The following is a 21,442-nucleotide window of genomic DNA, read 5'->3' as shown; positions in this document are numbered from 1 at the left end:
AAACAAATCCTGTTATTTGAGCTGGCTGCTGGAATAAGGCAGCCCTCTATCTACTTCTTCAGCCTGAATTCATTTCCTTGTCATCCAGAAAGACTCAGATGTGATGTTCCTTGCCCACGGGGAATCAGAAAGAAGGAAACATAAAGAATTTGCTCACAAGATAGACACAGCATGTTGCCAAGGTAGGACCAACTCATCATCTCTCGGCAAACAAAACATCAAGCAGAGAAAAATCCTCCTGGAGCTCTAACATTTGCTGTGCCCATTCTCTACTCATTGCTCCAAAACTGAATTGATGTTTTTAAAGAGCTTCCACACACAGTAGCACCTACCCTGCAATCTGCTGTCGGAGCAGCTTATGGGGCTTCACCCTGCCTTCGCTTCTCAAAGAGACATCCTGCTGTGACGTGTGACTTTTTGAAGATTTCCTCAAGATGTGCCAGTGGGCTGGTTAATGGGGCCAGGGAAGAGGAAAACAGGCCAAAAGAAGTAGCCAGGAGATCCAAGTAAAGAAGTGCAACGGCAGCAAGGTCCCTAGGTCCTACCAAAGCTTTTTCAATGAGACATACTCATGGGTGAGAAAGGAGATGTGGATGTATCAGTCGCTGATGCCTTTGATACACGTTGCATGTGACTAGATTACTTGAACTGAAAGGTTACTGAATAATCAGAACAGCTATTTATAGTTCCCTGGGCAAGTTTGGTCTTCTATCCGTGTAAAGCCACTCCATAAGCCAAATCAGGCAGAGATCCTGTGAGGAAAAAAAAGGTGTAAGGTACCATACATGCTGAAGGGGGTTGCATTGCAGTGCCAGCTGCCATGATGCATCCTCCCTTCCAGCTCCAACATGGACAGTATTCTTCTCATGCATGAAAAAAAAAATTCCAGCAGCTTTTCAAAAAGAAAAGGCAAATTTGTTAAATTGCAAGATCCTTCCTTGCTTTCCAATGCAAGTCTGGATCCAGATACTCCTGAGGTGCACTCAGGCTCTCTGACCATGAGGCTCTGCAGGTAGGCATGGGGCCAGTTGGTCTCGCCGTGGGTGCTCATCTCTCATCACCCATTTTCTACAAGAGCCTTGTAGTGCAGGTGGTCAGGGTGAGTCGATGCTCACACAGAGTAGGGACATGCCAGTTGCACCTTCCTGCTGCTCTCACCGTTTAAACTGCAGGACCATGCTGGTTTGTGGGGCTGTGGGATCCCAGGTTGGTAGGCACCATAATTTTCTTATTCCCCCACTGCCCCCCAGCTTCCTGCAGGGGATCATGAATGTGAAAGAAGGAGGTTTTGCAGAGCTCAGTCCACATGTATTAAAAATAATTATATCACCAATGGCAAGGATTTTCTGTGCTGCAGTCTAGTGGCTTACTGGGACACCAGTAAGAAGTGAATCAGACACCTGAGATACCAACTACTCTGCTCCTCCAATGTGCAGGTAGGGGTAATTCTTTAAAAAAAATAATTGCAAACTGGGCAGTGATTGTCTAGACTTGAAAGTGGGTCGAGGATGAAAACAAGCTCTCAAAAACTATTTTTGAGGAAGACAGAGGAGAGTATGGGATTTCTATGAGCTGCTTGATATCCTGACTTGTATGGGGGAGAACAAATATGAATGGGAAAGAGGCAGTTGCACCATGGGGGGTTATTTCTCCCTGTGAAGCAAGCAAGGTAAGCCCTCTGTCTCTCTGACATGGGCTCATGTCCCTGTGTTTCCACTGAGATTCAGCCAGCAGCAGGCACTTGAAGGGTTTTCTCTTTCCCTAATCCATAAATATGGCTCCAAGAGGTATTTTGGTGCCATAGTACTCTTGTATTCTGAAAGCAGATCTGAGCCTCACTTGTGGGTCAGGGACCTAATACAAGACAACAGAAAAATTAACATTACTTCAGGTGGGTTTAGACACTGTCTAAATAGCAGGACTTCAAAGGGATGTATGTGTGCAAGAAAACCACAGCGCTTCCCTTCCACTTCCTCCTCACAACTTCTTTAGGCTTAAAGCCTTAAAGAAACTTTGCCTCCGGTACCTACTGTAAGTTTAATGTTTCCTTGCCTGCATATGTCCAAAACAGAACAAAAAGACCTGGAGTAGGACAGCAGTATCGAGGCTGCTGGACCAAGCCACAGCCGCACTCCAGCTCACGATTGCCCAGGCAGCAGGGCGAGAGCACAGAGCAGAGGAATGTCTTTCATCAAGGAGGGATGCCAAATTGTGTAAGCACCTTCTATAACACCAAGACATGGCACAGCAAACCCCACTGAAATCGCGTAAGATTTCAACTTTTTGGCAGGGGCTGGTGGATTTAGGGTTGGCAGCAGCAGCCGTGGCGGGTGGGACGTGTCAGTACTCTCATCTCTGCCTGTGCCAAGTGCCTGCCTGCGGCTTCAACAACGACTCTATCACCTTTACGGCCACAACCTAGATTTCTACTGACAGAAAGCCTGGGCTGTGGGCAGCCAGGTGCTGTCTTTAAGGCTGTGGGCCTATAACCCCTTCATCCTTTTTCAAAGGAAAGGTTCACACAAGGGGTGCTGGATGGGTCACTGGTAGCCTGATTGCATTTCTTTAGCTGATAAAACTCTCTTGTCTGTGAAAGCCAGTACCCTGCAATTTAAATTATCATTTTGTTCAGGCTAGTTATTTTAGAGTGGTCACAAGCACAGTCCTCTTGCAGTACCTTTTATTCCAAGGTAGATAGCCAAACCTTTTCCACTCCACAGCTGTACTGAACTGCTGCATTTAGTGATGAGAAACACCTTTGTAAGCATCTTAAAGATGCTTCTGCTGAGGCAGAAAAAATCAGTCTCATGCTGGTTTCCCCTCTGCCAGAACCTATTCCACTACCACTCTCACCAACACAAGTACATCTGCACCTCTTTACTGAACAAATGCAACGAGAAAGGGAACAGAAACTCTTCAGGAGTGTGTTTTCCTGCACCAAGCAGGAAGCTGGAAGAGTTTTGCCGTGGGGCTGGGCACAGTGGTCAGAGCAAACTGCAAGAACATGTGTGTCTTCCATTGCAAGAGCTGAGGCAACAGCAGCTGTTCTTCAGCCCACCTGGCCTCCCAGGGCAGGGACAGGAGACACAGGGACTAAGGAGGGGAGTCCATAGCTGCAGATTAGGAAATATAATGAGAGTTATTAATAGTTCCTATGTTATGATACAGGAAGAGTGTCTGGTCCGTGGATGCTGCTACCAACACCGCTGCATGCTCTGTTCCCATTACATTGAAAATTGCCCTTTTTCTTATCTAGGAGGAGGCAACAGGATGTCAGAAGGTGTATTGGTGAGCTCTGATGTTTCCATGTCTGTGTTGATTTTAAGACATTTAAAGCTCACCACAGCTCCATTATTTCATCTCCTTGAATCAGGGCAACTCCCAAAGTCCCCAGGCCTTCCCACAGTGAGTCACTGCTCAGACCCACTCTTGGATGCATTGGCCCTGTTTAGCATTAACACTGGCATGGGGTGGGGTTTTGCCATGGTTGTTTTGGCTCAGCAAGTTAGATAAGAAAGCTTTGAGAGGAGTTTACAGCAGGCTTTATGCCAAGTGCTGTGGTGGGTGGATTTAGCTCCACTCGTCAGCATACTCCAGCTATTTGGCCAGCTGACCTGCGCGCTAGAGCTATGATGGTGAGGAATATATGGAGAAATATGCAAAATTTCCATACTCAAGAGCCAAGAAGAATGCAGAAGGAATATCTGAAAAGAAATTTTGCACAATCATCTGAGCTACCCATTTTTAAGGTAATAATGGGCTGATATTGCTGGTAGCTGAGTACTTGCCAACTTCCAGGCAAGCCATTTTTATAAGTGAATATGAGGATACCAAAGGCAAGCTTTATCTATATGGGCAAGAAATCCAGGGATCTGCAGAGTATTTGTATTCGTGTCTGAGTGACAACTTGTCACTGCTCCAGCAAAGTTTGCATGGAAACACATCGCAGCAGATCTGTATTTACTTAACCACTGGGAGTCTGCTCTTTGGTTTGGATTCTATTAGCTATTAAATGGGACTTGCTGAGGACTGGACTGCATGCCTGACAGGTTGTGAACATGGGTTTTGTTCACCAGACTTGTTCCCCTCATACAGCCGGGTGTAAAGGCAGTCAGGAAAGGACCAGCTGGACTGACTCTGCTGGCACCAGTGATGCTGTGCTGGTCCTCAGCAGCCATGTAGCCCATCCTCTACTCCTTTACAGTTTCCCTAAGCCAAGCACACATCTTTTACATGATGGAAATATATTTAAATGAGCTTTTTCAAAATACTGGAGAATCCACAAGGGACTTTTCATTCTGCAATTTTTCAGTATTTTTACATATACATGCGTAGAATATATAAAAATCCTAAATGATATCTTGCAAATAGTGTTGGGAAACTACTTACTGGTCTTGTTCTTGCTTCATATAAGAAGGAAAATACATGTTCCTGAGTCTTTCTCCCCATCTCTGAAAAAGTGAGTTATAGTACAGTTGTTGCTGCTGTTTTGCAAACAAGCTTTGAGCAAACAGCCCGGGAACTGCTGAACATGCCACACAGACAGACCCAAGGCCTTCACTCAGTCATTCATCCCACTTTATAAAATAATTTACTATAAAATATATTAAACATGGACTTAAGTGTGCTGCTGAATTTGGTTTTGGGGGAAAACCTGCTGGAATCATCTAATCTTAAGTGGATACTTATCAGAACGTGGGCAAAGCCACTGACACTTTGCTTGAAGTATTTCACAAAGATACTGTTGGTAGTAACCTGGCCACTAGTGCACAGGCATCTTGGGAAAAAAGTGAGGATCACCCAGCATTGTGCTGGATGAGCCGTAGAGGAGAAGGGGAAAATTAGCTGATTTTGCTATTGTTAAGGCAATCAGCCATGCCAAAGCAAGCAGTAGACGGAGAAGAGCCAGGCTAGAGCCAGTCATGGTGGAGAGCATGATGGCTGGCTATTCATTTCAGAGGAAAATTGGCAGTAAAAGGGATCTGGTCAATGTTAAACTCCAGCAGCTTTTATTCTAATTTTGTTGAGCTGACTCCTTAATTAAATGGTCGCTTTAAGGGGAGCAGAAGCATCAGCTGCGTGGTAGGAAAGGGTTTTTCTTTAACGCTGAGTAAACATTTTCCACCCCTGAGAGGCTGTTCTCCCAAAATCCACCCATTCTTCTGGGAGGCTGCAACAGGAAGACAGCACTCCCAAGGGACTCCTGTCTTCCTGCCATGGCCACCCACTGCTGTATTCCAGTCACAGAGGATAATTTTCTTCTAGTTTTCAAACAGCATTTATTTCCTTCTCATTATATCCAGGTCTCAAGCCAGCAGTCCCTCCTTCTCACAGTGTTCTTCCAAAAGGACTGCTCTAAACTTCAGATGTATGAGGAATACAATTATTCGTATCTTCACACCACTAAGATGCGACATTGGGTCTACATAACTTAAAATCAACATTTTGGAAAATCATCTCTATGGTTGTCAGTGAAAATATGATTGACAAGGCAAGACTGGGATTGCCTCTGTGGATGGGGCTACCAGAGAAAATGGCCAACTGGAAAACCTTGAATCCAACCTCCTTAGTGGCAGACAGCAAACTCAGAGCTGAAAGAAGTGGAGAAGGCAGGGATGGTTTCCTACACAATCTGGATTTTGCAGGTCCCCAGTACTCAGCTCCAATCATTTCATGTGGGGCAGTGATGGCAACACGATGTTTCTTGTGCAAGTCACTCCTCACTGGGGAAAAGCATCCACATCCAGGTGAAACTTCAAGCAACAGTTGTGTGCACCTGCCTGTACCTCCGTGATGCACATGCAGGCAGTGAATTCAGTTGCCTCATAACCGTAGCTGATGTGATTGCTGATGTGTAACTGATGCCTCTCATTAATGTCTGGATGATGGACAGTGAATTTGGGGAAGGAAAACCAGGTTTGCAAGAAGGTCTGTGGTGGATCCAGACAGTGCCAGAGTCGGAAGCATACCTGCAAGGAAGGTGGTCTGGCAGCAATGTGTGAGTACATAGACAGCACTCAGAGCTATTCTGGATCTCACTTTTGGCTTCTCTCTTAAAATAAATTAAATATCTCTTCATCGTGACTGGCGCTTGGCCAAGAAAGGCTCAGCTGCGATGTTTCCTGGGATGAGCTGTTTGCCTTGTGAGCAGCTTGTTTTGTTCAACAAACCCTAGGCAGGGAAAGAAAAATTGCCCGAGCCTAGATGAACTGGACCTATTATTTCTAAGGCCCTGGAGCTAAAGCATCATCTGCCCTTGGCAGTTATCCAGGCTTAGCAGAGGAGATTCAGTTCCTTAAAACAGGATATTCTGAGCCATAGGCTTCATGTTCCCGCATCACCCTCAGCCAAAACACCTGATGTATTATGTGGTGGATACCACATTCAGAAGAATGAATAAAGTATCCTCTCTTTGTCTGCTGTTGACTCCTGTTCAGCTGGCTCGGGTTTTTTTGGTGAGTTTGGAGTGACTTCTGTCCAGCCAGTGCCTACATCTGATCTGCAATGGGGCGACCAGGCTCAAGAACCCCAGATACCATCAGGCCTTTCCCTGCAAGCTGCCTCCTCACTGATGGCGCTGCTGGCCCCTCACTCCATACGTGGCGCTGTCTGGCTTAACAGGATTGACAGGCCTGAGGATGGACTTCTGTTTTTGTCTTGGGGGTTTATGAAGTGCCATGGATTGTTGGACAACTCAAGGAAAATAAAACCTCCTTGCAGTGAGGAGCCCCAGTGCTTCCAGCAGAGAAAGCCTTCCCCCCTGGTCCAGATGCAGCCGTGGCACCACTGCCTTAGTGTGCTGTATTTCCTGCTGGTTTCAGGCAATGCGGTTGGTAATGACTGCTGTAGGGACTTTGTGTCAGGGGATGACTTTATTGAGATGCTTAATCCTCAGCAGGTGCTGCACAATATGACATGCAGTTATGTCTTAGAGGTAATAACACTGCATTGATGTTTTACTACACTGTTAACCCTCAGTGCGATGAGGTATTACAAACATCATTTATCTTCTGCTTCATTACGGGTAAAACATTCTCTTTCTTGGAGCCATTTTGCCAAAGCAGTGATTGATACGATATAGGAAGCAGCTCACTTCTCGTGGCCATCGTGTTTCATATCGTTGTTATTTTCCACACTTATGGTTCTGCCTCTGATCCAGCTCTGCAGGATCGCACACCACAAAATGGAGGCTCTGGCTGCAGGATGCTGCGTTGCCTTACTTTACAGTCGTGCCTTGCTGATGCATGGATCTCACACAGCCTCTTATTTTCGTAGCTGCTCCTGCTTTTTCTCTTTGTTAGGCTTAAGACAGCAAAACGACAAGAAACATCATGGTTTTCTTTGAGGATTTACATCCATATTCCATGAAATACTGTCATAGTTCCCTGAGAAGCAGAATAGAAACACATTTAGATCAATCCGTGAGATATTTCCCATGTTGTTGGTCATCCTTAATACGGTGTATGTTGCATCTCGTTGGTTCTTCCTTGGCCAGTGAAATCAGTGGAGCTTTGACTATATTTTGATGGAAGACAAGGAAAACGATCATGTTCACTTGAGTAACGACTTGTATGTGCATGGAATATTTTCCTGACTATAGTTTTGGACAATTTGGGATATTTTCACAGGACTGGAAGCCAGCACAGGGTATGAACCCATTTCATATAGCAAGTTCAGATTGACTGAAGTAAGGAAAATTAACACTGATGAAAACAGCCAAAATTATTAGGGCATCGCCTTTATGCTGGTTGAGTCATTAAAATACTCAGTGCTTTGTAGCTTATAAATCTAGCAATCATCTTACATAGAACCTCAATGGCGTGTTACTCTTGGGAAGACACTGCTACGGCTGCAGCCCATCCCCCTCCTCTATGTTTGATTTTCACCTTTTCACTCCTAATAGCTTGTTTGGGTCCCACCCCTGGCCTGCCGAGATTTTCCCTAGGGATTTTGTGATTGAGTCATCCTCAGCTCTTTTGCAAAGACTGAGTGATGAGCTGAGGTCCTGTGCCAAGGCTAGGGTTGCAGATCTGCTTCTACCACACTGCTCTGGCCAGACCTCCTTCCACCTCCTCCCATTCCCTCCTGCCGATCTCACCTTCTCTGCAGCCTTGAGGCTGGATCATCAGCTCTGAGCAGGGTTGTATGCATATGTGGATAGCAGCTGATGGCAAAGCAGCCACTAGCATGGATGCAGACTGTACAAACTGCTATGCTGTTTATCACCACATTTCTTGTAAGCTGTGGATATCCCTAAGATTTCCCAGCCTCAGCTGTCTATCTTCCTTGGTGCTTTGCCACGCAGCACGTGCCCAAAGCGAGCCCCAGAAATCTCCCACAGAGGGTCTTGACCCAGGCCTTCCCAAAAATGCTGGGGATTTCCTGAAAATCTCCTGAAAAATCCCACTTTGGAACCTCTTCCTGCGTTGCAGCCTAGTTATTCCCAATGCCACCATCACCCTCCCAGCCCTGGCCACAGGATGTGTGCCAGGACTACTCAGTGGAGCAAAGAGAAGTGAATCAGGAGGTCTACAGTAGCTGCTGCTTTCATTCCCTTCTGGAAAGGAGGGAGTAGGTTACAGATGATTAGTATTAGTGACCTGTCACAGGTAGGTGTTTTCCAAACAGTTTGCACAGTATGTGGTGAGTTTTTATCAGACCCCCCTGCCTAATCACGAGCAAACTGGAAAACAGATGGTAATTATCTGCAGTGCTAAGAGAGGCTTGGGTGGGAAGGTGCCATGCCTTTCTAACACCTCAGCTTGGAAAAATAAAATAGTGAATCCTTTTTTTATGGCTTTTATCCTTTTACACTCACAGCTAGTAAGGGTATCCCTATCCCTGGCTTGTGCCTAAGGGAAGCAGCCGCTTAGAAATGGGTTTGAAAAGGTGGTGACCAGTTCAAAACTTCAAGCTCGATGATGTGATATTTTCAGGTTTTCAGTAAGCCCCAGTTAAGGTGTGTAACACTGGAAGACGCTTATTCTGGCTGTGCTTAAGCTGTTTCCTAAACAGGTTTTGGCTTTGAATGCTCAGGAGTATTCCTGATAGTGACAAAGTTCAGAGAGCTGGAGAATCGCAGGTACTTCGCCACCTTTGGGAACACCCCAGGCATAATTTAATTTGACATTAATATCCATGATTTATTTTACTGTCTGGTAACAAATTCTGCCCCTCAGGCTGTGGACCCACATTTTTCTTCTAGCATGGCAGAACTGCAGCCCAATTCAAAATAAAGACAGTTCAGGTTTTGAAGCCAATGGGCTCTACACTGCACATGAGGCTACATTGGGAAGGCCACCTTGGCCATCCTGAGAAATTGCTGGAATCCTGCTGCAACAGGGGTGCAGAAGAAAACTTCCCTCAGAGGCATCAGGGAAAACAAAACAACCTGGGAATATTTGGATTTTATTTTATAATGGAGACCTCCATGCAGCCTGTTTTTTGCATCACGCTCATTTTCTTCCCTGTATGTTAGGGAGGATACAAGGTGGGACAGACCTTGGTGTCTCCCTGTAAGGCTGGGCTTGTGTTGTGGGGATGCGATGTTGCACAAGGGCTAATGCCACGCCACCAGCTCTTGTGAGCCACAGCATCCCCTGCACCATGGCACCATGGAGCCTTGTGCCCAGGGGTTACTCCCAGGTAGGCTGATGACCACCTTTGATTAATACCACCCCATTCAGCCTTCAGATAACCTTCAGCACTTAAGCTGCAGCCTGCTGCTTCTGGGGAAGATGAGCAAGGTATGAACTAGTTTAATGGGTATAAACTGGAGAGGGGCAGATTTAGGCTAGACGTAAGGAAGAATTTCATCACCATGAGAGTGGAGAGGCAATGGTACAAGTTGCCCAGGGAAGTTGTGGATGCCTCATCCCTGGAAGTATTCAAGGCCAGGTTGGATGGGGCCTTGGGCAGCCTGATCTAGTGGGAGGTGTCCCTGTCCATCACAGGGGGATTGGAACTAGATGATCTTTAAGGTCCCTTCCAACCCAAACTATTCTATGATCCTAAACCAAAAATGCAGTGGTTTGAAATTGTCTCGGCAGCAGCCCATCTTGCAGCGCCTGCAGTGATACAATGCCCACTTTGCTACTTTCAATGTTAAAAAATGGGATGGTTAACGGAAACAGGGGTTTTAGCCCTCATGCTGGCAGAGAGTGTGTTTGCAAAAGGTCCTAAATCCTGTCGGGAGCAGCTGCCATAAAGCACCCCACACAGAACACTGACCAAGCAGTTGTCTTGCTCATTATGCGCCTATTTTGCACAGTGTTTCTTAATGCACTAAAGATACAACACTATGGTATTCATCCCTTTTCAGTCTACAAGCGGAAGCGATGTAGGTTATCATATGCAATAATCTCTGAGAGCTGAATTACAGAGCTGTCAGCCACAGGACACTGAAATGACAGCCCTTTAAAGTGCTGTCAGGCTCATGTTGGACACTTATATTGAAACACTCGTTTTAGCCTCAGGAAGACAAATCCACTGTGACTTCCCTTTCTGGGGAGCTCCTTCACTTAAAGCACTGCTATTTAGCAGTGGGACACATAACAAAACGGCTTTCTTGAATTTGTCTGCACTGTAGGTGCAATCTTCTCCTCTCAGAGTGCCCGGAGTCACATCAACACCATACCAAAGGTCTTTAAGCAGGGTTCCAAAGACATAGAAGCCTTTTATAAACCCTGTGCACTGCACAAAATGTTGATCATAGAAGCATAGAATGGTTTCGTTTGGAAGGGATGATGCAGGTTATCTAGTGCAACACCCCTGCAGTAAGCAGGGACATCTTCATCTAGATCAGGTTGCCAGAACCCCACCCAACCTGGCCTTGAATGTTTCCAGGGATGGGACATCTACCACCTCTCTGGGAAACCTCTTCCAGTGTTTCACTACCCGCAGTGAAAAAAATTCCTCCTAATATCTAGTCTAAACTTCTCTTTTAGTTTAAAACCATTACCCCTTGTCCTATTGCTACAGGCCCTGCTAAAAGGTTTTTCCTCATCTTTCTCATAAGCCTCCTTTAAGTATTAAAAGGCCTCAATAAGGTCTCCTCAGAGTCTTTTCCAAGCTGAACAACCCTAACACTCTCAGATTTTCTTCATAGGGGAGATGTTCCAGGCTTTTGGTCATTTTGGTGGCACTCCTCTGGACCCACTTCAACAGGTCCATGTCCTTCCTGTGGTTGCCCAGGGCTTCCATGAGACCTGCTTGGATATGCATCTCACTCCCATCAGCCAAAGCCCCACTTCCCACTCCCTGCCCACTCAGGGGACAAACAGCCTCAGGCAGTGGTCAGATCTTCTGGGGCTTGGCAATGTGTTGGCCTGGTACACTCACTAATTACTCACTGGAGGTTTAAGGAAAAAGTGGGCACTGTCCCCAGTACCACCAGCACTGAGCTGGGCTGGGAAGAGCCTCACTAGCTCCCCAGACCTCACTCCCATCCAGACACAGATGCCAATACCTGGCCTGTCCTTGCGCCCACCCCTCCTTCACGTGGTCACAACCTGGAGGCAGAGCCATGCTCCCATTATCGAACCAGGGAAAGACTCACGACTTTTCGTGGCGTGGGAGAGCGGGACAAGGGGACGGCCAGGTTGTCCCACACAATTGAAGCATCTAATGGATGTGACCAGTGCAAACGAGCTGCCTAATCTTGTCACCAACTCCTCTCCCTCAGGAAAAGCCTGGCTCCTCACCAGCCAGAGGAGGTTTGGCACAGTATGGCATTGCTGTGGCTGAGTTTCCCTCACATTTGCCTATGGCCATTAAGTCTCCATTACAGGAATACTGAATTCACTCCACAGATGAAAGATAATGTCTTCTGAGGAAAATAATTTAAAAGGAGGAGGAGAGGGAAAGCAGCAAAATAAAAAGAACCCTTCACACAGCCACAGCACTTGCAATTAAGGTCAAAATGAGGCAGAAAGCTCCGAAGCTTGACTTTGGGCATGAAGAAAAGGCCCTCCCTGGGAGCCCCAGGTTCCTGTAGGCACGGTGCAGTGGCTGCTGTCTTTGCTTTACAACAGAGCATTAACGCTGTTGTTTCGCCCCCGGTATCAACAGAGCTCGCCTGGTAGGTGGGTGGGGTATTGAGATTTATATTGTAGAAAAATTCAGGAAGGCTTCAGTCTTTTTCCTTTTCTTTTTTTTCTTTTCTCCCTACCAAGCTTTTGAAAGTCCACTGGGGACCCCTAATGTTCAGCTGCTGCTGAAGCACACACTTCAAGCCACAACTGCACAGCTTCTTTAGCCGTCTATGAGTTTGATCATCTTGATCGGCTTTTATCCCAGGCAATAAGCCTTCCTTCCCCCTGCTGAAAGTCATCTTTCTGAGAATCTTCAAGAGCTCCTCAAGAGGTTTGGTAAAACATTTCCACAGTCAGGAAACATGCAACAAATGGGGATGCCTCTGGAGACGCTCTGGGAGGCAGAAACTTTCATGCTGTCTACATAGCAGGTGGCATTCCATCCTGCCTGGAGCTGAGGTAGCAGACAGGTCTAACTTGCACAACAGAAAAGTTTGCAGAAGAAAAGCAGTCAGAAATCATGGTCATTGTAAAGGTCATTTGGAGGAATCACCCTGTGGCTTTTAAGGACGTTGGTGACAGACAGGCAGGCACATAGCCCTCCATAAACTCCCACTGACTAGTCCTTATTTCTACACAACCCCCTGTGTATGCTTTACTTCCTCTCAAAAAAAGTCTCCATTGCCCACCTTAAAAGGCCCACACCAAGCCAAAACTTACAGTCCCTCTGTGGTTCTTGGCCAGGGAAGACAGGAATTGCCCTATTTTCCCCGGGGCCCCTGCTGGTGGGGCACACAAACCTCTTTGCCACATTCCATTTTAGGAGGTTTCTAACCCAGACCTCTGGGGTCAGCTTTCTTCCCTCTTATCCTGAAACATATCATCTTTTCCAGACCAGCATGATTACCATTATAATTTCTCCCCACAGCCAAAGGCAACAAAATATCTGGTTACCAGTAGCGGGCAGCCACACCAAACCCACCTGAAGGTTTGGGCAGAGAAATGCAGTTGGAGTGAAGTGCCCTCCTCTCTTAGGTGCCTCCATTCCCAAATCCAAGTAAATTAGAAAAATCTGCACTAAGTGGCTTCTAACACAATTAATGTCAATTGAGTGATGAAAACGGAGCTGACAACTGCAGGTTTTCATCATTGACTCCATGCTAAATGTCTGTTCTGTGTGGTTTGTGAGGAGGTAAGGGTGCATGGAGAGGAAAGGATGAGGTTTTTTAAAGCAGTTAGATTGCCTCTAATTAGCAACACAACTGTAGTCAAAACATAATATGAGGATAATAAATTGATATTTGCATAATGGAAATGCTACAAAAATGTACTTCAAATAAACTGAATTAGATTATAATTAGAGCTGTGTTATGGGGAAGAAAATCCTTCTAATTGCCTGTGTATAGGCTGTGCCAAGGAGGAGAGGGCTGGCAGCTTCCAGGGAGGTCCAGACCACACTGCACAGGACAAGCACTCCACAACCAGGGGCCCTGTGTGGGGAGACAGGTTTCCTGCACCCATCGTAAGCCAGCACAGCCCCGGCAAGGCAAGTTGGTGAAGACAAACTGAAAAAGGTAGGAGGAATAGGAATGTGAACACCTTTGGCCATCAACTGCGAAACCATGTATCATGAGATTGGACTGAAAGACAATCCGGGGGAAATCTTACAGACAGCAACTAGGGTCTCAGGGAAGCTGGTGCAAGGGTAGAAATGCAAGCGCTAATTCTGCAAATTGCCTGAACCTGGTGAAGTCTCGGCACCACATTGAACTGCAATAGCCTTCTCCAGCTGCTGTTTGTAACTGGCTTTATTAAATCTCCAGTTGTTTTTTTTTTTTCTTGTTGATGAGTGTGCAACATTGCTTGTAATTTATTTTCCAGCTCTTACTACTCCTTATTAAAAATCAGGCCACCTGGAAAGCATTGGATGATAAGTCACTTGCCCATCGTACAAGACCATGTGTCCCAGTAAGGAAACTACAGCTGAAATAAAGAAAAAATGTTACATTCCAAACCAGCTTTTTTGAGAAAGTGAACAAAATAACCAGCAAATGAGTAACATGCTGGTATTACATCTTGCCACCAAAGCGAAGCCAGCATGAACCTTGAGGCTGACTTGTCTCGTGGCAGCTGCAGTCTAGCAGTTGGTGTTAATGCCCATTTTGGTGTGGGGCAATGACACAGTTCAGGTAGGAAAGTTTATCAGCGCGCAAAAATCTGCTCGCTTGCATCGACTGGGGGGCACAAAAAGGCGGTTTCTTAAGTCCTGTGAAATGCAATGACCTTGCCCACTAGACCTTTGGCATATTCACTATTCAAATACCCAAGTTAGTACACCTGGTACTCACTGAGGTAGTGCCACATGCCAAATCTGAGCATGTAGCAGCAGCACGCTGGATCCAGTAGCAATGGAAAAGGAGTGTGAACTCAGCCATCACTGATTGCTGCAGGTCTACAGCAGGGCATGGCTCTCCCTGATCATGCTTGAATGCCCCTCTGACATTTGCTGCTGTGTTTAAGGAGGACAGAGAAAACAAGGAGTATGACTCTGAGGGTAGAGGAGAGGCAATAGATACCGTGGGTCCACGCTTTGGCACGATTTTGACACAGCTTCTCAAGCCATTTGCCTGGTGGAAGCTGATTTGCAGGGACAAACACAAGGTTTTCCTGGTCACAGACACAAAAAGGAGGGTACTACAGGCCTGAAAAGGATGCTCGCTGCACATAACTGGTGCATCTCTCTATACATGAGACATATAGCATAGGTATAGTTTCCAAATCAGGAGCTACAGTTCATTTCTGTTTACTGCATAAGGCGAATAAAAAGGTGGGTATGAGACATGATGCAGCACTAGCTTCATGTCAAGGTAAATATTCCCCTGCTTTTGAAGGGTCCTGGCTTCGGGACCTGGTCCACAGCCACTGCAGAGGCCACGGAAATAAGCTCCTTTTTGAGCTGCCAAATGCTGTCTTGCTTTTCTGCTTGAGGGGGGTTGGGGAAGAGAGAAACTCGCTTTGCTGCGGGTTTTGTGGTAACAGATTTAATAAAGCGATGCGTGGGAGGGAGCGCAGAAGGAAAAGGGAAAGGAGAAAAGCGGGCGGGGGGAGCAGGCGGCTGCACTGCAGAGAGCATCGGTCTGCAGCAGGTGCTGGCAGGGATGAGCTGGGGAAGGCACAAGGGCAGACAGGCCCCAAGTCGCCTCCGCTCCATCCTTTCCTCCTGGGAGCAAGATGCAGAGATGGCCTCAAGGAGCCCAGCCTGGGGACAGCTTGGTGAAGCAGAGGCAAAGCGTGGCCATCCCTCACTGAATGTGAAGCCCCCAGCCCCCAGTGTGCTGGATGCCAGCCTTTTGTGCCTGCAGGATGCGCCCCAGTGTTGCCGGCATGGCCTAGAAAGATAGAGGGATACATTCAAGCCGGAACAGTTAACAGGAGCCTGGGCAAAATCCTTCATGCCTTTACCTACAAGTCATGGTACAAAAGCAATTGTCAGAAACCAAAGCCTGGCCTCTGCCACAGGCTTACTGTCCCATTCGCTCCCTCCGCAGCAGCCCTCACATCTCTGGGCCACCAGCGTGGCCTCAGGCACCTGAAGGGAGAGTAGGACCTTGTGTAATACAACAAGTGAGCTGGATAATCGTGAAAGGGAAAGAAGGAAAGATTGCACACCAACAAAGGCAGCCCTGGGAAACAATTTTATTGCCGGTAAAATGCTGTGGATGTTTGTTTAGTGAGTGCACTTCCCGTGAAATGCAATTGGTCCCAGTGTGGTTTTAAACAGAGACCACACTGAAAATGAAGGCAGTTTCCACTAAATTTAATTATTTTTTCCTGAAATCGGCATGGCAATGGTAAAGTTGATAAGGAACAATAGCTATTAAGTGAAGGCATTATTTATATTTCCTATTAAATCACTGTCATTTCTATTACAAATTACATCATGCATGCATGTCATGCTGATTTATAGTGCCAAAGCCTCAGTCTTGATCATTTACTGCAATGCATATGTGGATCATAAAATGCATACAGCTCAAATGGACAGGCAACATCACATCAAGCTGAGATCAATATCTGGATCTAGCTTAGCATTAGCAGATCAGTTGGTGCAAGGTGTGATCACCAGCTGGCAATTAATTCTTGACAAAGGAAAGCTGGTTTGCTCCCTCTTTACAACACTAGCAGTTGTTTTTCAACAATGTTTGCATGTCCATCATCAGTGTAACCCTGAAGGCTATTTATCTCCTCCACCCCACTCTTCCAGCATTGTTCAGAAGCTGTGAGCCAGGAAGCAGGAGGAGAAGGAACGCCAACACCTCACTGCCATAGAGTTGACTCTGTCGATCCAGTGCAAAGCAACTGTTATGTCTGACAAATGTTCCAAATGCCTGAAGACTAGAGACTCAGCAAGGAGAAAGCAGGGTTGCTAAGTGCAGAAGACAAGGTTGGACAAGTATCACTGTTGCAGCAGTCATTCAGGGTGTGTTTCTGCTCTTGAGGATGTTTTCCAAAAGCTGCTGAGCTTCTGTGAGCCCGTGGGCTGCAGCCACACTGAGGAGTTTTTCCACTTCCCTAAGGGATATAAAACCTTCATCAAGAAGATTTAGGGAGACGTTTGATTTGTTCCTAACTGACTTTAATTTACATAGACTTTTGTAAAAGGACCACACGTGTCCTCTGCAAAGCATCTGCAAGGTCAACACCCCACTATTCAGAAAATGATCTGATTTTCTCTCTGCTTTTCCCTGTGGTATGAGCATGTACGTTCTGGGTTTGGTGATTTTCTCATCTTAGCTGAATTGAAGCAGAGATGGATTTAGAGCTCTTGAAATGCATGCTCCTTATAACTCTCAATACATGAATCTGCCTGTTCATGCAACATGCAATGGAGAGTGAAACAAAACATGCTGTCTTCAACTCAGACTTTGCTCAAACACTGCTTTTTTTTGAGTTTCAGTTAGCTTAAGACTGGTTTCCCCAAAACCAATTTTAATTTTCAGACTCAGAGTAAATGTAAAAGAATAAATAAAAAACAAACTAATAAAAAGAGAAAAAGACTGGGTTTCACTGTGATGGAAACTCATCAGTTGTTTCTTTCTTTAGCCCCGGACGAGTCACTGCAGTGAACATACAAAGCACAAGGCAAGTTTTCTTTGGCTGTGGGCCTTGCTGGGAACACTGCTCTGCAGTGTGCACAGGCATGTCGGGGAGAGAAACATGTCCCAGACAGCTTCCACCAAGCCTCCAGGTAGTCAACAGGAAACTTTTCATTGACCTCACAGGACAGGAAGGAGAATGAAAGGAGGTTTCCCCAGAAAGACAGACATCTCTTTCTGGGGGAAAAGTTGCATGTCACTTAGATAGCTCTTTCCATACCAGTATGGAGTACTTGACCAGGAAATCACCAATGGAAATACATATATAGTCAGACCACAAGCATCTTAAGTACCGTGTCAAGTAAAGTTTAAGACCTTGTCAGGCTAACTGGGTTTTTCAGTTTTCTCCCCACAGGTAGGGCTACATTACTGACAATACAAAGAGATGGCATTTGAAACACTGAAGTAGCTTCATGCATGGCGTATTGGCAGCACCAGGTTCCCCCTCTCCCCAGGAGGAGCTGGGAATGAAGCTATAATGGAAAGGAAAAGGAATAGCTCAGGTTACCCTTCTTTGAGTACCACGGTCATGTTTCTGAGTGTCCCCACTGCTAGGTTGAAGGAGGAATGCGGGTGGCCCTGACCCGCAGCCTGCCTACGGGGTGAAAGAGAGAAGCAAGAAAAATTGTAAGAGAGTACAGAAGAAGAAAACCTGAGTTTTTATGTTTTAAAGCAAGGTAAGAGCAAAGAAGGAAAGTATAAACCAGTGGCCTGAACTGTGACTCCCTTTAAAATTTTCAGGCCCTAATTTGGGAAACGTCCTTATTCAGAAAGGTGAAAAAGCTCAGCATTTCTTTAACTATGGGTGTCCTTAACGATGTCTTTTTGGTTCACAACCCCTGCTGTCAGAATCATGGTCATTTCAGCCCTAAAAATGCTACAGCTCAATGCTGTTCTACAACTTGAGTAGAAATGGAGGAAACATCCAACGTGGGCCTCCTTTCTCCTCACATTTTAGGTAGTGCAGTAACTTCCCCCATCCCTCATCCTTCCCATTTCTCCTCAGGAGGGTTTCAAGGCATGCAGCCCAGGCTCCCAGCATGGGTGTAACCATGGCGCGTACCACAGCAAATGCACATGGAGGGCACAGCTGCCTCACTTACATGGCAGAAACCTCTTGTGAATGCATGTCAAGACCAGGAAATTAATACGCTGCCGTAGCTTGATTTTGCATTGCCTCAACAGCTCCTAGCCCTCTCCCCTCTTGTGCCTGTGCATTTTCCCCACTGCCCACCTTTGCCTCAAACCACCCCAAAAGGCTCTACAGCAGCATCAGTATCCCTCTGCACTCTCACTGTCTAGATACTTACTCACCTCCCATTGACTTAAAAAATAGTAATAGCAGGTGGGAAAGCAGAGAGAAGCATCCAAATGACAGCAAGAAGCTGGAAACTCCTGGTCTCCCCACCGCCACTTCATGCACCCCTCTTCTGCCAGCACAGGACAATTCAGTGCAGCTCTCCCTCCAAAGCACTGCCGGCTCTTTTTCCTCCTCCCACACCTCAGTAGCCCTTCTCCAGGAGAAGGCCATTTCCTATAGCAGAAGCTAGGGGTGGTTTTTTTTGCACCTCACCTGAACCAGTGCATGGCCATGTCCTCATTTTTTTCCACTCCAGCTCCTGGATGTGAGAAAAGGTAGCAAAGTAATAACTAAGACAGAAAATACGGTATCTAAAATCTAGCAGTGTCATGGTGTGCCAAACAGCACGCAGACACATTTCTGCTTCTGGCCTATACCTTTATGTACTCTGGGAGCAAGTTAACCACAGCCTGGAGAAATGTTACCTTGCAAATACCTCTGTCCCAGGATGTGTTGGGCTTTGGAGTACCCCAGGTGAGCATATACATGAGCCACGTGGAAATGGAAGTCCTCATTGCACAGCAGGATGTACAGCAAGAGGAGGCCAGCGGTGATTACAGCTGCCAGCTGTAAAAGACAGTAGCAGTCATGATGCAAGGAGAAAAAGAATCTGAGAACCAGTTACAGCAGATATTTCATCTGGGCTCTGAAGAAAAACACGACGAAAGACTTGCATAAATGCAGAAAATCAGTCGTCTTTGATAGAGAGCCAGTTCCAGCACCCACTGAAGCCAGCAGAAAAGGCACCATCAACTTCAGCGAGCAGCAGATCAACTCCTGAGTTAATATCCCCTTTAGGCTTTTCTACAGCAAAGGAAACTACAGTCATTTCATTTTCCAGTGATCCTCTGGGAGAAAAGGGGAAAAAAATTCATAAGGCGGCATCAGGCTTTCATAAGCAATTCATGAAGGGGGTGTGCCAGAAGGAGCCTCATTCCCCAGGCAGTGGGGTCCTTGGCCCACTGCTGCCCACTGCCAACCACAGCATTGCTGTACAGATGTGAACACTCTCTTTGTGAATATCCACGGTTCCTAAACCCTTTCATCCATGTATACAGTGAGTACACATTGGCAATGTCCAGATACGACAGGAAAATAACCTTAGGTCTGAAATTCATCTTGCATCAAAGGTATAAATCAGTGAAAAGCCTGATGTGCTGCATTCAGCAGGAAGAAAAGATGAGAGACCAGAATTTGACTGGATGTTTTTGATACCAAATTGGATTTTCTTTGTTCAGTGAGCTAGCTATTAGTTTCCAGTGAGAGGAGCTGGCGACGTGAGCAACCACATCATGGTGGGGCCAGAGATCACTGGCCAGGGAAAGAAAAGCAGGGTTAGAAAAGGCTGTAGGAACTCCACATGGAGGCTCCTGCCCACACAATATACCAGGAGCCCTTTACCTCCCCATCACCTGCAGTGGGGAAAAGCAATGCATCTTGCTAATGGCTCCAGCACTGCAGAAGGTAAAACGCTTCCCTGCTACATGGGGAGATGGAGGCCAAACACAGTCCTGGGTGGAAGACAATGGTCTTTGAAAGCAACACCAAAGGCAAGTGCCAAGCAGGTTTCTCAGTGTGACCCTGTGTTGAGATAAATCACGCTTGATTGTGTGTGAGACTGCTAATACTTTGACCTTTAGTTTTGCAGCTTTGGTGCAAGCAGTGCTGGACTTTTGGATCTGATGTTCATGTGAATGTGCCGAGGTGCCTGCAGGCTCCCCACACACTGTGTCCCTCTCCTGTGGACACAGGAGCAGAGCAGACATGAGCAGCCCCAGTTCAATGGCCAAGTCAGAAACAGGTGCTAAATCCTGTCTGGGTGACCATGACTGTCACAGAGTATGTGTACTTTTTCATCTGTGCATAGTTTATTGCTATGGGTACTTGTGAATAGTGACTGAAGTGTGTATGTGGGTTTATCACCATGCTCAGAATCAGCCAAGGGGACAAGAAGCAGCTGAAAAGTATGACAAGACACAAGGAACTCTAGCACCAGGGGGCTCCTGTGGCCACTATGGATGTATGGTTTGATGTGACTGATACAGATGGGTGCAAAAAACAACTACCCTTCATCTTTTGGGGGAGTACAGCAGATAAGGTGTATGCAGACCATTGCAAAGCAAAAAGTGTATTTAGGTCATGTTCTGGTTTGGGCTAAAGCAGAACATATTCTCTGACTTCTCGGCTAAGCCTCTTTCAAAACTGCCTGACAGTTATCATCAAGGTAATGGGGCACTGGTGTGCAGAGACCACAACTCACACCTCTTCCTGGATAAAGTAAGGCCATCCCAGAGTTGGAGGTGAAGAGGGGGTCCCACGTGCTGGGAGGAGTGGGCAGGACAGGTGATCCAAGTCTGGCCAATGAAGCAACCCATGCCAGTACATCTTACTATAAAAGCTCAGGGATCACAAGGGTCACCTCTCTTCTTCAATGGCTGATATTCAGGGAGGACCTTGTCTGTTTGTCTGCCCCTGAACCCATCTGCATGTTCCTGGATCTAGTTCCTTGGTCCAGCTCCCTACCTTCCCCACACCTGCTCTGCAGTATCAGTGGTGATGTATGGTTATCAGGGGAGTTTGAATTGGGGGTTTGTATACTTGAATAGACTTTAATATTCCCTTAAAATGATCATTATTATCTTCCTTTTACTATTATTGTTCACAGAATCACAGAATCACAAGGTTGGAAAGGACCCATTGGATCATCGAGTCCAACCATTCCTAACACTCCCTAAACCATGTCCCTAAGTACTTCATCCACCCGTTCCTTAAACACCTCCAGGGAAGGCGACTCGACCACCTCCCTGGGCAGCCTGTTCCAGTACCCAATGACTCTTACTGTGAAGAATTTTTTTCTGATATCCAACCTGAACCTCCCCTGGTGGAGCTTCAGGCCA

The sequence above is a fragment of the Cuculus canorus genome, chromosome 4 (assembly GCF_017976375.1).
Source record: "Cuculus canorus isolate bCucCan1 chromosome 4, bCucCan1.pri, whole genome shotgun sequence".
NCBI lineage: Eukaryota > Metazoa > Chordata > Aves > Cuculiformes > Cuculidae > Cuculus > Cuculus canorus.
This window is presented reverse-complemented; position numbering follows the sequence as displayed.